Source organism: Scyliorhinus canicula, unplaced genomic scaffold (assembly GCF_902713615.1).
Source record: "Scyliorhinus canicula unplaced genomic scaffold, sScyCan1.1, whole genome shotgun sequence".
Classification (NCBI taxonomy): domain Eukaryota; kingdom Metazoa; phylum Chordata; class Chondrichthyes; order Carcharhiniformes; family Scyliorhinidae; genus Scyliorhinus; species Scyliorhinus canicula.
Window position 1 is genome coordinate 997342 of NW_024056013.1, and position 15682 is coordinate 1013023.

At 48.1% G+C, this 15682-nt stretch overlaps 1 protein-coding gene across 1 annotated transcript in view; it reads left to right on the top strand.

Annotated features, from left to right (window-relative positions):
- The first annotated feature begins 14067 nt into the window (after nucleotides 1–14067).
- Nucleotides 14068–15682, top strand: part of LOC119961535 (gastrula zinc finger protein XlCGF26.1-like) — a 44661-nt gene continuing 43046 nt past the window's right edge. The window contains exon 1 of the mRNA XM_038788861.1: nucleotides 14068–14578. The gene's annotated coding sequence lies outside the window, so the exon portion shown is untranslated. The remainder of the gene's footprint in view (nucleotides 14579–15682) is intronic.

The following is a 15682-nucleotide window of genomic DNA, read 5'->3' on the forward strand; positions in this document are numbered from 1 at the left end:
AATTGGAGAATTTGCACACAACAAACTGAACCAACAGAAAGGTTTGTCATCTTTGTGAATTCTATCCTGCATCAACAGTGATGACTTGTGTAAAATGAGAGATTACAGCTCTCAGGAAAGATTAAATGGAGTGGGGCCTTTTTCTATCGACAACAACAAATTAAGCATTGACCTGCTATAAATCTTTTAAATTATCAGTAGTTTGGAGAGGGGCGATGTTGAGAGTGACCATCAATAAACAACAAGTCATAAATGCAAGAAAGTTACGAATCAATTCAATGAATAATTACAGACAAAATTATTTATCACAGTTCGAATGTGCAACTCATTACCACGGAAAGGTGTTGAGGAAAGTGCTGAGATGTTTTCAAAAGAAACAGGACACGCACATGAGAGAAAATGGAATCGAAAATCAGCTCAAAGGCTGAGATTTGATCGGTTGACAGTCGGAGATATGTGCCGAGTATTGACAGCAGCAGAATCTGTGCCAGAATGGCCTGGTTGTATTATAATTTCAAAAATCCCTGTGATTGGAAAAGGCACCGAGACACAGACATCTAAGTAATTTTCCACAGTTAGCTCGAACTGTGCTTTAACCAATCACACAGCATGAAATTGAATTACAGAATTTACATCAGGGAGGACACCGTACTCAGGCTTCAACTGATGATCCAAGTTGGAGAGACAGGACATTCGCACCAAGAATCAGAAGCAGCTATAGGACATTCAGTCCTGTGAGCCTGTTCCACCATTTAATAACATCACGGCTGATCTGATAGTGACCTCAAATCTGCATCCCACCTACACCTGATTTCTTGTTGATAACCATGGAGAAAACCGTGGAATGTGGGGACTGTGGGATGGGATGCCAATCCCCATCTGAATTGGAAACTCATCAACGTATTCACACTGGGGAAACGCCTTTCACTGCTCCGTATGTGGGAAGGGATTCACTCGGTCATCATCCCTCCTCACAACAAAGTTGTTCATACTGATCAGAGACCGTTTAAGTGTGCTGACTGTGGAAAGAGCTTTAAATGCAGAAGGATTTATGGACACCATCAACATATTCACACTGGGGAGAGGCCATTTCATCTGCTCCGTGTGTGGGAAGGATTCACTCAATATCAATCCTCCTGGCCACCAACTGTTCATACTGATCAGAGACCCGTTCAATGTGCTGACTGTGGAACGAGCTTTAAAAAGCAGAAATAGTTTACTGTTACATCAACGCACTCACACTGGGGAGAGGCCATTCACCTGTTGGAATGTGGGAAGAGATTAATGCTTCGTCAAACCTCCGGCCCACCGCCAGGTTCACTCTGACCAGAGACCGTTTAAATGTGCTGACTGGTGAAAAGAGCTTTAAAAGCAGAACAGGTTTACGGATGCATCAACGCACTCACATGGAGAAAGCATTGACCTGCTCCGTGTGTGGGAAGGGATTCACTCAGTCATCACACCTCATGACACACCAACCTTGTTCGTTCTGATCAGAGACCTTTTAAATGTGCTGACTGTGAGAAGAGTTTTAAAACTAACAAGGATTTACTGAGACACCAACGCACTCACAACTGGGAGAGGCCATCCCTGCTTCGTGGTTGAGAAGGGATTCACATGTTCATCACCAACTCCTGCAACACCAGCGAATTCACCCTGGGCAGAGGCCGTAATCTTGCCCCGTGTGTGACCAGAAATTACTCAGTCATCCCACCTGATGACACACCAACTTGTTCACATTGTCAGAAACCTTTTAATGTTCTGACTGTGAAAAAAGATTTAAAAAGTGAACAGCATCTGCGGAAACACCAGCGAGTTCACACTGAAACAGAATCATAGAATTACAGTGCAGAAGGAGGGCATTTTGGCCCATCGAATGCACACGGCCCTTGGAAAGAGTACCTTACTTAAGCCCATACCTCCAACCTAACCCATAACCCCACCTAACCTTTTTGGACACTCAGGGCAATTTAGCATGGCCAATCCATCTAATCTACACATTTTTGGACTTGTGGGGGGAAACTGCAGCACCCGGAGGAAACCAACACAGACATGGGGAGAATGTGCAAATCCGCACAGACTGTAAGCCAAGCCAGGCATTCTGGGACCCTGTAGCTTTGAATCAACGTGCTAACCACTGTGTTACCGTGTAGCCTACATGTGGGAGCGGTACTGGGGAGAGGCTGTTTAACTGCTCTGTGCGTGGGAGGAGATTCAACTCAGTCAAACAACCTGCACAGACATCAGCAAGTTCACAGGCAACAGCAGGGTTGGATTCAGCTGTTGTTGCTGCTGTTAGTCACATCCAGGACTGAATGATGCTGGACGTCTGTTTCCAGTGGGGCCTCCACAGTTTCCGGTATATATCAATGATTTAGACTGAAATGTACACACCAGGATTATACAAAAGTTGCTGATGTGTTTAGACAATGAGGGAGAAAGCCATGGACTGGGTCAGGTGGACAGAAAAGTGGTAAATGGAAATTTAGATAATGAGAGGTTAGGAACACATTTCAGTTAACTCCCGATAAAAATAAGGTCACTTCAGGATAATGGAAAAATCTGGTGGGGAAGCTACAAATAATCCTTTAAAAAATAAAAAATTCAGAGTACCAATTGTTTTTTTTTCCAAATCAGGGGCAATTTAGCCTGGTCAATCCACCTAACCTGCACATCTTTGGGTTGTGGAGGTGAACCCATGCAGACCGTGGAGAATGTGCAAACTCCACACGGACAGTGACCCAGGGCCGGGATTGAAACCCGGGTCCTCAGTGCTGTAGTCCCACTGCTAACCACTGCTCCACGTGCTACAAATAATTCTAATAATTCAAACAACTTTATTGAACAGTTCTCAAATGGAAAGGCAGTTGACCACATTAAAGATCAGGATCTGCAATAGACGTTTGATCTAGCAAGTCATATTTAGGGCAAAGGGACTTGGGAGACCTGGTTCAAGATTCTCTTCAGGTTAATGTGCAGGTGCACTGCAGCTCACGGCGCCGAGGTCCCAGGTTCGATCCCGGCTCTGGGTCACTGTCCGTGTGGAGTTGCACATTCTCCCCGTGTTTGCGTGGGTTTTGCTCCCACAAACCCAAAGATGTGCAGTGTAGGTGGATTGGCCACGCTAAATTGCCCCTTAATTGGAACAAATTAATTGGGTACTAAATTTTTTTTTTAAATGTAAAAACAAAAGGTTAATGTGCAGGTTCAGTCGGCAGTTAGGAAGGCAAATGCAATGTATTCATGTCGAGAGGGCTGGAATACAACACCAGGGATGTACATCCGAGGCTATATAGGGCTCTGATCAGTACTAAGAGCAGTTTTGGGCCCCGTATCTAAGGAAGGCTGTGTTGGCCTTGAAAGGGTCCAGAGGAGGTTTACAAGAATGATCCCTGGAATGAAGAGCTTGTCGTGTGAGGAACGGTTGAGGACTCTGGGTCTGTACTCTTTGGAGTTTAGAAGGATATGGGGGGATCTTATTAAAACTTACAGTATCCTGCGAGGCCTGGGTAGAGTGGACATGGAGAAGATGTTTCCACTTTCTAGGAAAAACTAGAAGCAGAGGACACAATCTCAGACTAAAGGGGCGATCCTTTAAAACAGAGTAAGAAGTCTTACGACACCAGGTTAAAGTCCAACAGGTTTGTTTCGACTCACTAGCTTTAGGGGCACAGTTCCTTCCTCAGGTGATGAGGAGGATTAAAACAGATGAGGAGGAATTTCTTCAGCCAGAGGGTGGTGAATCTGTGGAAGTCTTTGCCACAGAATGCCGTGGAGGCCAAATCACTGAGTGGCTTTAAGACAGAGATAGATAGGTTGTTGATCAATAAGGGGATCAGGGTTTATGGGGAGAAGGCAGGAGAATGGAGATGAGAAAAATATCAGCCATGATTGAATGGCGGAGCAGATTCGATGGGCCGTGTGGCCTAATTCTGCTCCTATGTCTTACGATGTGAATAGAAACATTCTGTGCTGCATGTGGGATCATGAATGCACTGCTCAAAATGTGGTGGAGGCAGATTCAGTTGATGCCTTGAAAAGAGAATTGGACAACTATCTGTTACTGTCAGATCAGCCATGACCTTATTAAATGGTGGAGCAGACTGGCTGAATAGCCAACTCCAGCTCCTTGCTCATCTGTTCGCATCTTTTGAGGAGAAAAATATCTTCAGAGTTGAGGGCCAATGACAGGGGATTGTGACTGTTGCAGAAAGTTGGCACAGATACAATTGTTGAGTGCCTTTGTTTGTGCTGTCACCTTTCTGTGCCACTGTGTTATGAGAGAAATGCAGTGCACCAATGCAAGAGAGGCAGATTGCTCCCTCGATATGGATCAGATTTTATTGTCACGTGCACCGAGTGAAAATTATTATTCTGCGAGCAGCTCAAACAGATCATTTTGTCCATGAAAAGAAAGTAAACTAGAAAGAAAATACATAATAGGGCAACACAAGGTACATGATGTATAGACAAAGGCATTGAGTGAAGCATACAGGAGTGGAGTATTAATCAGATCAATGCATAAGAGGGTTGTTTAGGAGTCTGGTGATAGCGGGAAAGAAGCTCTTTTCAATCTGTTCGTGCGAGTTCTCAGACTTCTGTATCTCCTGCCCGATGGAAGAAGTTGGAAGAGTGAGTAAGCTGGGTGGGAGGGGTCTTTGATTATGCTGCCCGCTTTCCCAAGGCAGTGGGAGGTGTGGATAGAGTCAATGGATGGGAGGCAGGTTTGTGTGATGGACTGGGCTGTGTTCACTACTCTCTGAAGTTTCTTGCGGTCTTGGCCTAGAGGTGCCATACCAGGCTGTGATGCAGCCAGATAGGATGCTTTCTATGGTCCATCTGTAAAAGTTGGTAAGAGTCAGTGTGGACATGCCAAATTCCTTAGTTTCCTGAAGAAGTGTAGGCACTGTTGTGCTTTCTGGTGGACCAGGAAGGATTTTTGGTGATGGAAATCCTGTGCCCCAGTGCAGGAGAGGCTGGTTGTTGGGCAGTGTGAGCTGAACATACGTGGCTGGATAAAGACTAAGGCAGATGTCAAGACCCTTGGAGCGAAAAGGGGTCTGCAGGGAGTGGGTCAAAAAACCTGGGGAGTTGCATTTTGCATGAATCGTGAGTGTGATCCAGTCACAATTATGAACAGTAAACAAACCTATCACTGGTTTGATGAGATGATTTACCGTGTCCCAGGTGTTGTGAATACTGTACATACTGTAGATTAGCCTGCTTGCTGCCCATGTCTAAGTTATATCTTATCAGAATAATGTGCTTCTGTATTAAATAAAGTATCCCAAACCTCTCATTGTGTTCATGCCCAGCATCTTGCCTAACTGTGGATCTTCTGTTTTGCTGACTGGGAAATAGAATCTTCCTGTTTACTAATTGCTCTATGGCTGTGTTACCCAGAATCCCCCGTGCTGCAGACTGTTCCCGATCAGTGAGTGTACGAGGCCAGTGCGCAGGTGCAGTGTGGGTGTGTGCTCTTAGCATGCTCAGTGTCAGTCATGGTGAGAGAGTGAGGAGGAGCTGGGTTGAACACAACAGTGAGCTGTACCCCTGTGAGACGTTTCAATCTCTGAAAACAGACTTCAGCATTGAAGTTATGTTTCGGAGCTCACAAGCTATGGGAATCTTTGTGAATGTTTCCTCTTCCCTTCTGTAAACAAGCAAAGAAGTTAACCTTTTCCCTGACAGCTTGGCAACAATTTGAAATAAAGTCTTTGCCTTTTAAAGACTTGGCTTCATCCCATTTGTTGGGGTCATATTTCCGGTTGTGCAAATCATCGCGGGCGGGATGGAGATTTGCTGGAACGTTTTTTATAATAATCATTAGTCACAAGTAGGCTTAAATTAACACTGCAATGAAGTTACTGTGCAAAGCGCCGAGTCGCCACATTCCAGCGCCTGTTCGGGGTAAACAGGGAGATTCTGCTGTTATTGCTGCTTTTAACCACGTCTTGGACTAAACCATGTAATTTTGACTTTTGGTGTTTCTTTCTGCTGGAAAATGGTGTTTTCCTTCTGATGATCATAATTAAAAGTGCTGTTATTATATCTCAAATAAATCAGCTTTGTGTTAAACCCATTGTTGTAGATTTTTGTCTATCCTACCTGAGTGTTTAACTTTACCCAACAGGAACTCTGAAAGGACAAACTGGGGGAGGATCGTATGGCAGGAAGAGAATTTCTGGGCACAATCCAAGAGCATGATGGTCATCTACAACTTGTTCCTAATGGAGAATCCTGACACATTATTTATATGGGCAGCACGGTAGCACAGTTGTTAGCACTGTTGCTTCACAGCTCCAGGGTCCCAGGTTTGATTCCGGCTTGAGTCACTATCTGTGTGGAGTCTGCTCGTCCTCCCTGTGTCTGTGTAGGTTTCCTCTGGGTGCTCCGGTTTCTTCCCACATGCCCAGAAAAGAGGTGCTATTTGGTAATTTGGACATTCTGAATTCTCCCTCTTAAACCCGAACAGGCACCAGAATGTGGCGACTATGGGCTTTTCACAGTAACTTCTTGCAGTGTTATTGTAAGCCTACTTGTGACAATAATAAAGATTATTATTATATTCAATCTAGTTACTGGATTTTCATTTTGTACAGTTTACACGGTCTCCATGATAACACAGATATTTCCTTTTCCTCATGGGTCACTGGGTGAAATTCTCCGACCCCACGCAGGGTCGGAGAATCGTCCGGCGGCGGCGTTATTCCCGCTCCCGCCGGGTTTTTAATTCTCCGAGCGGCCAAAAACCGGCGTTGTGCAAATCCCACCGGCAGCCTCTGAAAACAGCTGGCGCCGGCGGGATGTCATTGATTTTTTACTTTCAACAAATCTCCGGGCCGGATGGGCCGAAGTCCCGCCGGCGCGGCCACGGGTCACGTCGGCGAAAAACGCAGTAGCTTTAAAACGGCGTCAACCATTGATGATGGTTAACGCCGTTCAGTGACCTAGGGCGAGTGCGGGGGGGGGGGGGGGGGGGGGGGGAGAGTCCCGGCGTTTGTGTGGGGGGCGTTTGGGGGGGGGGGAGGGGGGAGAGAGAGAGTGTCCTGGCGTTTGTGTGGGGGGCGTTTGGGGGAGGGGAGGGGAGGGGGGAGAGAGAGTGTCCCTGAGTTTGGGGGGGGTTGAGGGGGGGGGGTTGAGGGGGGGTTGCGGCATTGAGGGGGGGGTTGCGGCGTTGAGGGGGGGGGGTTGCGGCAGTGAGGGGTGGGTGTTGCGGCGTTGAGGGGGGGTTGCGGCGTTGGGGGGGGTTGCGGCGAGGAGGGGGTTGCGGCATTGAGACGGGGGGGTACCGGCGTTGAGAGAGATGGGGGGGCAGCGTTTGAGGGGGGTAGGGGTGATGGGGAGGGGGGTAGGGGTGATGGGGAGGGAGGGAGGGGGGGTAGGGGTGGTGGGGAGGGGGGTAGGGGTGGTGAGGGGGGTAGGGGCGTTGGAGGGGGTAGGGTTGGTTAGGGGGATAGGGTTGGTGAGGGTTTTAGGGGCGTTGGAGGGAGGTAGGGGTGGTGAGGGGGTAGGGGCATTGGAGGGGGGTAGCGGCGTTGGAGGGGGTGGGGTGGTGAGGGGGGTTGGGGTAGGGGGCAGCAGCGTGCAGAGGGAGGGTGACGGTGCATTGGCCCCGGGCATCCTCGCCCCCCCTCTCTGCACGCCGCTGCCCCCTACCCCAACCCCCCCCACCACCCCTACCCCCTCCAATGCCCCTACCCCCTCACCACCCCTACCCCCCTCCCCCACCACCCTCCCCACCACCCCTACCCCCACCACCCCTACCCCCCTCCAACGCCGCAACCCCCCCCCCTCTCAATGCCGCAACCCCCCCTCTCAATGCCGGGACCCCCCCTCTCCTCTCAACGCGGGTCCCCCCCCCCCCTCTCTCAACGCCGGGTCCCCCCCCTCTCCTCTCAACGCCGGGTCCCCCCGCCCCTCTCCTCTCAACGCCGGGTCCCCCCCGCCCCTCTCCTCTCAACGCCGGGTCCCCCCCCCTCTTCTTCAACGCAGGGTCCCCCCCCCTCTCCTCTCAACGCCGGGTCCCCCCCCTCTCCTCTCAACGCCGGGTTCCCCCCCCCCCCTCCTCTCAACGCCGGGTCCCCCCCTCTCCTCTCAACGCTGGGACCCCCCCTCTCCTCTCAACGCCGGGTCCCCCCCCCCCCCCTCCTCTCAACGCCGGGTCCCCCCCCCCTCTCAACGAGCCACTTCCGCAGCGGGTGAAACTGACGCGTATCGCGTCAGTCCGCTGCTGGCCCTTTCGGGAACGGAGATTAACGGCTTAAAAGAAGGCCCCGACGCCGGAGTCATCCGCACCGCTTTTGGCCGCCGGAAATGGGTGTCACGCAGGTCTTCGGAGAAATTCGCCGACTGTCTGTGCAGAGTCTGCATGTTCTCCCTTTGTCTACATGGGTTTCCTCCGAGTGCTCCGGTTTTCTCCCACAAAAGTCTTGTTCGATGAATTGGACATTCTGAATTCTTCCTCTGTGTATGCGAACAGATGCCGGAACGTGGCGACTGGGCGATTTTCACAGTAATTTCATTGCAGTGTTAATGTAAGCCTACTTGTGACAATAAAGACTGTTATTATAACATTACTTAATCTTCTATTGAAGAATTAGCAATGGGTGGGGTGTTTTCCCCTGAAAATGCTGAGATGGGCAGCACCCATCTGCTCCACTGTCTGTAGCAGGGAGGATACAGTGGGAAGTTTTTTAAAATTCCTTGTTTACAGGATGTGGCTTCACTACTCAGCCAGCATTTGTTGCCTAATTGTCCTTGAGAAAGTGGTGGTGAGCTGCCTTCTTGAACTGTTGCAGTTCTAATAGTACAACTACTGTACTGTTAGGGAGGGAGTTCCAGGATTTTGACCCAGTGACAGAGGAGGAACGACAGTATATTTCCAAGTCAGGATGGTGAGTGACTGGGACGGGAACCTCAATGTGATGGTGTTCCCAGGCATCAGTCATGGGTGACACGTTAGCACAGTGGTTAGCACTGTTTCTTCACAGCGCCAGGGTCCCAGGTTCGATTCCTGCTTTGGTCACTGTCTGTGTGGAGTTTGCATGTTCTCCCTGTGTCAGCGTGGGTTTCCTCCAGGTGGTCCGGTTTCCTTCCAGTCCAAAGATGTGCAGGCTAGGTGGATTCACCATGCGAAATTGCCCTTAGTGTCCCAAAAAGGTTAAGTGGGATACTGGGTTATGGGGATAGGGTGGAAGTGTGGGCTTATGTAGGGTGCCCATTGCAAGGGTCGAATTGCCTCCTACTGCACTATAAATTTTATGAAATCTATGAAAGTGTTGTCGAAAGAGCCTTGGTGAGATCCTGCAGTGTATCTTGTAGATGGTACACATGGCTGCCACTCTGCATTAGTGGTGGAGGAAGTGAATGCTTGTGGAAAGGGTGCAAATCAAACGGCTGCTCTGCCCTGGATGGTGTTGAGCTTCTTGAGTGTTGTTGATGCTGCATTCATCCAGGGAACTGGTGAGTATCCCATCATGTTCATGACTTGTGCCTTGTGGATGGTGGACAGGCTTTTGGGGGGGGGGGGGGGGGGTGTCAGGAGGTGAGATGAGTTATTCATCGTAGGATTCCTTGCCTCGTGCCCGCTTTTGTAGCCACGGTGTTTATATGGCCAATCCAGTTCAGTTCGTGATCAATGGTAACCCCCAGGATGTTGATTGTGGGGATTCAGTGATAGTAATGCCATTGCATGTCAAGGGGCAATTGTTTGATTCTCACTTATGGGAGATGATTGCCCGGCATTTATGTGCTGCGAGTGTTACTTGCCATTTGTCAGCTCAAGGCTGTATATTGTCCAGGTTTTGCTTCATTTGGACATGGTCTACTTCAGTGTCTGAGGAGTCACAAATGGTGCTGAACATTGTGCAGTCATCTGCAAACATCCCCACGTCTGACCTTATGAGAATGCAGGTCATTGATGAAGCAACTGAAGATGGTTGGGCCTAGGATACTACCCTGAGGAGCTCCTGCAGTGATGTCCCGAAACTGAGATGATTGACCTCCAACTATCGCAACCATCTTCCTTTAGAACATAAGAACATAAGAACTAGGAGCAGGAGTAGGCCATCTGGCCCCTCGAGCCTGCTCCGCCATTCAATTAGATCATGGCTGATCTTTTGTGGACTCAGCTCCACTTTCCGGCCCGAACACCATAACCCTTAATCCTTTATTCTTCAAAAAACTATCTATCTTTACCTTAAAAACATGTAATGAAGGAGCCTCAACTGCTTCACTGGGCAAGGAATTCCATAGATTCACAACCCTTTGGGTGAAGAAGTTCCTCCTAAACTCAGTCCTAAATCTACTTCCCCTTATTTTGAGGCTATGCCCCCTAGTTCTGCTGTCACCCGCCAGTGGAAACAACCTGCCCGCATCTATCCATCTATTCCCTTCATAATTTTAAATGTTTCTATAAGATCCCCCCTCATCCTTCTAAATTCCAACGAGTACAGTCCAGTCTACTCAACCTCTCCTCATAATCCAACCCTTTCAGCTCTGGGATTAACCTAGTGAATCTCCTCTGCACACCCTCCAGCGCCAGTACGTCCTTTCTCAACTAAGGAGACCAAAACTGAACACAATACTCCAGGTGTGGCCGCACTAATACCTTATACAATTGCAACATAACCTCCCTAGTCTTAAACTCCATCCCTCTAGCAATGAAGGACAAAATTCCATTTGCCTTCTTAATCACCTGTTGCACTTGTAAACCAACCTTCTGTGACTCATGCACTAGCACACCCAAGTCTCTCTGAACAGCGGCATGCTTAATATTTTATCGTTTAAATAATAATCCCGTTTGCTGTTATTCCTACCAAAATGGATAACCTCACATTTGTCAACATTGTATTCCATCTGCCAGACCCGAGCCCATTCACTTAACCTATCCAAATCCCTCTGCAGACTTCCAGTATCCTCTGCACTTTTCGCTTTACCACTCATCTTAGTGTCATCTGCAAACTTGGACACATTGCCTGGTCCCCAACTCCAAATCATCAATGTAAATTGTGAACAATTGTGGGCCCAACACGGATCCCTGAGGGACACCACTAGCTACTGATTGCCAACTAGAGAAACACCCATTTATCCCAATTCTTTGCTTTCTATTAACTAACCAATCCTCTATCCATGCTACTACTTTACCCTTAATGCCATGCATCTTTATCTTATGCAGCAACCTTTTGTGTGGCACCTTGTCAAAGGCTTTCTGGAAATCCAGATATACCACATCCATCAGCTCCCCGTTATCTACTGCACTGGTAATGTCCTCAAAAATTCCACTAAATTAGTTAGGCATGACCTGCCTTTAACGAACCCATGCTGCGTCTGCCCAATGGGACAATTTCTATCCAGATGCCTCGCAATTTCTTCCTTGATGATAGATTCCAGCATCTTCCCTATTACCGAAGGTTAAACTCACTGGCCTATAATTTCCTGCTTTCTGCCTACCTCCTTTTTTAAAACAGTGGCGTCACGTTTGCTAATTTCCAATCCACCGGGACCACCCCAGAGTCTAGTGAATTTCGGTAAATTATCACTAGTGCATCTGCAATTTCCCTAGCCATCTCTTTTAGCACTCTGGGATGCATTCCATCAGGGCCAGGAGACTTGTCTACCTTTAGCCCCATTAGCTTGCCCATCACTCCCTCCTTAGTGATACAATCCTCTCAAGGTCCTCACCTGTCATAGCCTCATTTCTATCAGTCGCTGGCATGTTATTTGTGTCTTCCACTGTGAAGACCGACCCAAAAAACCTGTTCAGTTCCTCAGCCATTTCCTCATTTCCCATTATTAAAACTCCCTTCTCATCCTCTAAAGGACCAATATTTACCTTAGCCACTCTTTTTTGTCTTATATATTTGTAAATGTGCCAGGTATGACTCCAACCAGGAGAGAGTTTTCCCCTGATTCCCATTGACTCCAGTTTTGCTAAGGCTCCTTGATGCCATACTCGGTCAAATGCTTCCTTGATGTCAAGGGCGGTCACTTTCACCTCACCTCTGGAGTTCAGCTCTTTTGTCCATGTTTGAACCAAGGCTGTAATGAGGTCAGGAGCTGAGTGACCCTGGCGGAATCCAAATTGATCATCAACGAGCAGGTTATTGCTTGAAGCGTTGTTGATGACCCCTTCCATCACTTTACTGATAAGATGAATACTAGACTGATTGGGTGGCATTTGATCAGGTTGGATTTGTCCTGCTTTTTGTGTATAGGACACACTGGGGCAATTTTCCACATACAATAAAAATAAGTAGGTTTACATTAGCACTGCAATTAAGTTACTTGAAAAGCCCCTAGTCGCCACACTCCAGTGCCTGTTCAGGTACACAGAGGGAAAATTCAGAATGTTCAAATGACCTAACATCAGGTTTTTGGGACTTATGGAAGGAAACCGGAGCACCCGGAGGAAACCCACGCAGACACAGGGAGAACATGCAGACTCCTCACAGGCAGTGACCCAAGCCAGGAAACGAACCTGGGACCCTGGTTCTGTAAAGCAACAGTGCTAGCCACTGTGCTACCATCCAATTGCTGGGTAGACGCCAATGTTCTAGCTTTATTAGAACAGCTTTGCTAGGGGTATGGCACAAGTCTTCAATACTAATGACAGAATAATATTTTTGCAGTATTCGCTGCCTTCAGATATTTCTTGATATCACGTGTTGTGAATCAAATTGGCTGAAGAGTGGCATCTATGATGTTGGAGATCTCCGGAGGAGACGAAGCCGGATCACCCACTCAGCACTTTTGGCTGAAGATTACTGCGAATGCTTCAGATTTGCCTTTTGCACAAATGTGCTAGTTTCCTCCATCATTGAGGATGGGGATATTTTTGGATCCTCCTCCTCCAGTGAGCTGTTTAATTGCACCACAATTCATGATTGGATGTGGCAGGACTGTAGATCTTCGATCTGATATGTTGGAAGACCTTCTCCATTCACCTTTTGCCCTGATGAAGGAGCTGCACTCCAAAAGCTAGTGACTCCAAACAAAACTGTTGGACTTGTACCTGGTGTTGTAAGACGTCTTATTGTGTCCACTCCAGTCCAACGCCGGCAACTCCACATCTGATATATCAGATAGATATTGTTGTGACAGTGCCGCCTGGTGTGTGTAAGTAATTGGATTGAATGTCCAAAGAGCCAGCACAGGGATGAAGAGCCGCATGATTTCCTCCTATAATGGAATGAACAGTCAATGTCAGGGAATAGAGAGAAAAGAGAGGGAAAGCAATTATTCCGGGACATAACCAGAAATGAAATATAAGAGAGCACTGGGATGGAACGGTGGTGCAGCAGTTAGCACTGTTTTCGAGAACCTGTGTTCAATCCTGGCCCCGGGTCACATCCGTGTTTGCATGGGTTTGACCCCCACATCTCTAGAAAATGTGTAGGGTCGTTAAATTATACATGTTAAATTGCCCCTTAATTAGAAATATTCAAATATATATATAGAACATAGAACAGTACAGCACAGAACAGGCCCTTCGGCCCTCAATGTTGTGCCGAGCCATGATCACCCCACTTAAACCCACGTAACCACGTAACCCAACAATCCCCCCATTAACCTTACACTACGGGCAATTTAGCATGGCCAATCCACCTAACCCGCACATCTTTGGACTGTGGGAGGAAACCGGAGCACCCAGAGGAAACCCACGCACACACGGGGAGGACGTGCAGACTCCACACAGACAGTGACCCAGCCGGGAATCGAACCTGGGACCCTGGAGCTGTGAAGCATTGATGCTAACCACCATGCTACCGTGAGGCCCCAAATATATCTATATATATATATATATATATAAGCGAGCACCTATTCACAAAATGAGTCTGAATTTTTTGAAAAGCAATTAATTTCAATTGGGTAACACATTTATTTTCTCTGCATTCACTTCTGTGGCGCCGTAATTACCCAGCATTCCCTGCGGTGTGGAAGTGCCCCATCACTCCACAGGAGCCAAACGCGCAGGTGCAAAGCTGGGCTGTATGTGGAGCATGCGCAGTGTCACTTTGCTCGTGGCCCTGTGCGTGCGGGAGATGCTTTACTGAACGGGTGAGAGTCGGTGGGCCGGAGGGAGGAATGGAGGCGGGAGTGGGGGTGGGGAGGGAGCCGAGGCTTCATAAACACCCAGTGCCGGTCTCACAACCTCAATAAGAACCTGGAGGCCTTGGGTTTGGAACACCCAGGCTTTCCCCAGGAACAGGCCCAGGTAACCGGCCGCCACCTTGGATCAGTGGGGAGTGACGCGCATGTGCCGTTATGTGACGCAATAGTGTGGGTGGGGCCTCAGGGTCCCGGTGACCAGGGGAGAGTCTCCTTTGGGACCTTTCTGTTCTAAGAGCTGGTGGACGCAGAGGCGACACTGGTTCAGGGGGTGATGGACATCCTGGTGCATCCTCAGGCACCGAGAGTAATTATGCAACATGTCGAGGATTTGAAAGAGAGAAACATGCCCCAATTCGATGCATTGTTTTATGAGGCATCGAGATGTCGCCCAATCCAAAGCAACATTTGACACTGAGCCACACAGAGAGATACCAGTGCAGGTGGACAAAAGCTTGTCTGCAAGGTAGGTTTTAAGGAGGGTCTTAAAATAGGAAAGTGAAAGAGTGAGCAGGAGATATTTCAGGAAGAATTTCCAGAGCTTGGCTATCAGGCAACTGAAAGAACCGCCACCTGTCATAGAGTGATTAATATTGCAAATGCTCATGACCATAAGATGTAAGATGCAAAGCAGAAGTAGGCCATTTGGCCCATCGAGTCTGCCCTGCTATTCCATGAAATTGTGGCTGATCTAATACCCTCAACTCCACTTTCCTGTCTTATCCCCATAACCTTGATCCCCTTCCTGATTAACAATTGTCTATCTCTGAGTCGTGAATTAGATTAAAGTAAATAACCCCATGGCTGGATGAGATGACACAGATAGGGAGACACAACTCTGGAGGAAAAGGTGCTTCTTAAACGAGAGATTTTATAAGTCAGTGGGCACAGGGAAGGTGGGTGACCACGTCTTGGTGTGAGTAAGCAGAGTTTTGGATGAACTCAATATTACAGGGAGGTTGAATGTGGGAGGTCATCCCAGGGTGCGTTAGGATAGTCGGGTCGGGGCAGCACGGTGGCCTAGTGGTTAGCACAACCGCCTCACGGCGCTGAGGTCCCAGGTTCGATCCCGGCTTTGGGTCACTGTCCGTGTGGAGTTTGCACATTCTCCCCGCGTCTGCGTGGGTTTCGCCCCCACAACACAAAAATGTGCAGAGTAGGTGGATTGGCCATGCTAAATTGCCCCTTAATTGGAAAAAATAATTGGGTAATCTAAATTTTAAAAAAAAAAGGATAGTCGGGTCTAGAGGAAATAAAAAGAATAGATGAGAGTTTCAGAAGCAAATGAGCTGAGAAAAGGCTGGAGGCTGGCAATGTTACTGAGCTGAAAATATGCAGTCTTGATTTTTAAAAAATGGATACAAGAGATTTGGGCATTGCTGGCTGGGACATTCATTGCCCATCCCTAATTGCCTTTGAGAAGGTGGTGGTGAGCTACTTTCCTGAATCGCTACAGTCCATGTTGGGTAGCTACACCCAGAGTGCTGTTAAAGAGGGAATTCAATGATTTTACCCAAAGACCTTGAAGGAACAGTGATATATTTCCAAGTTAGAATCTGTCAAAGTTCTG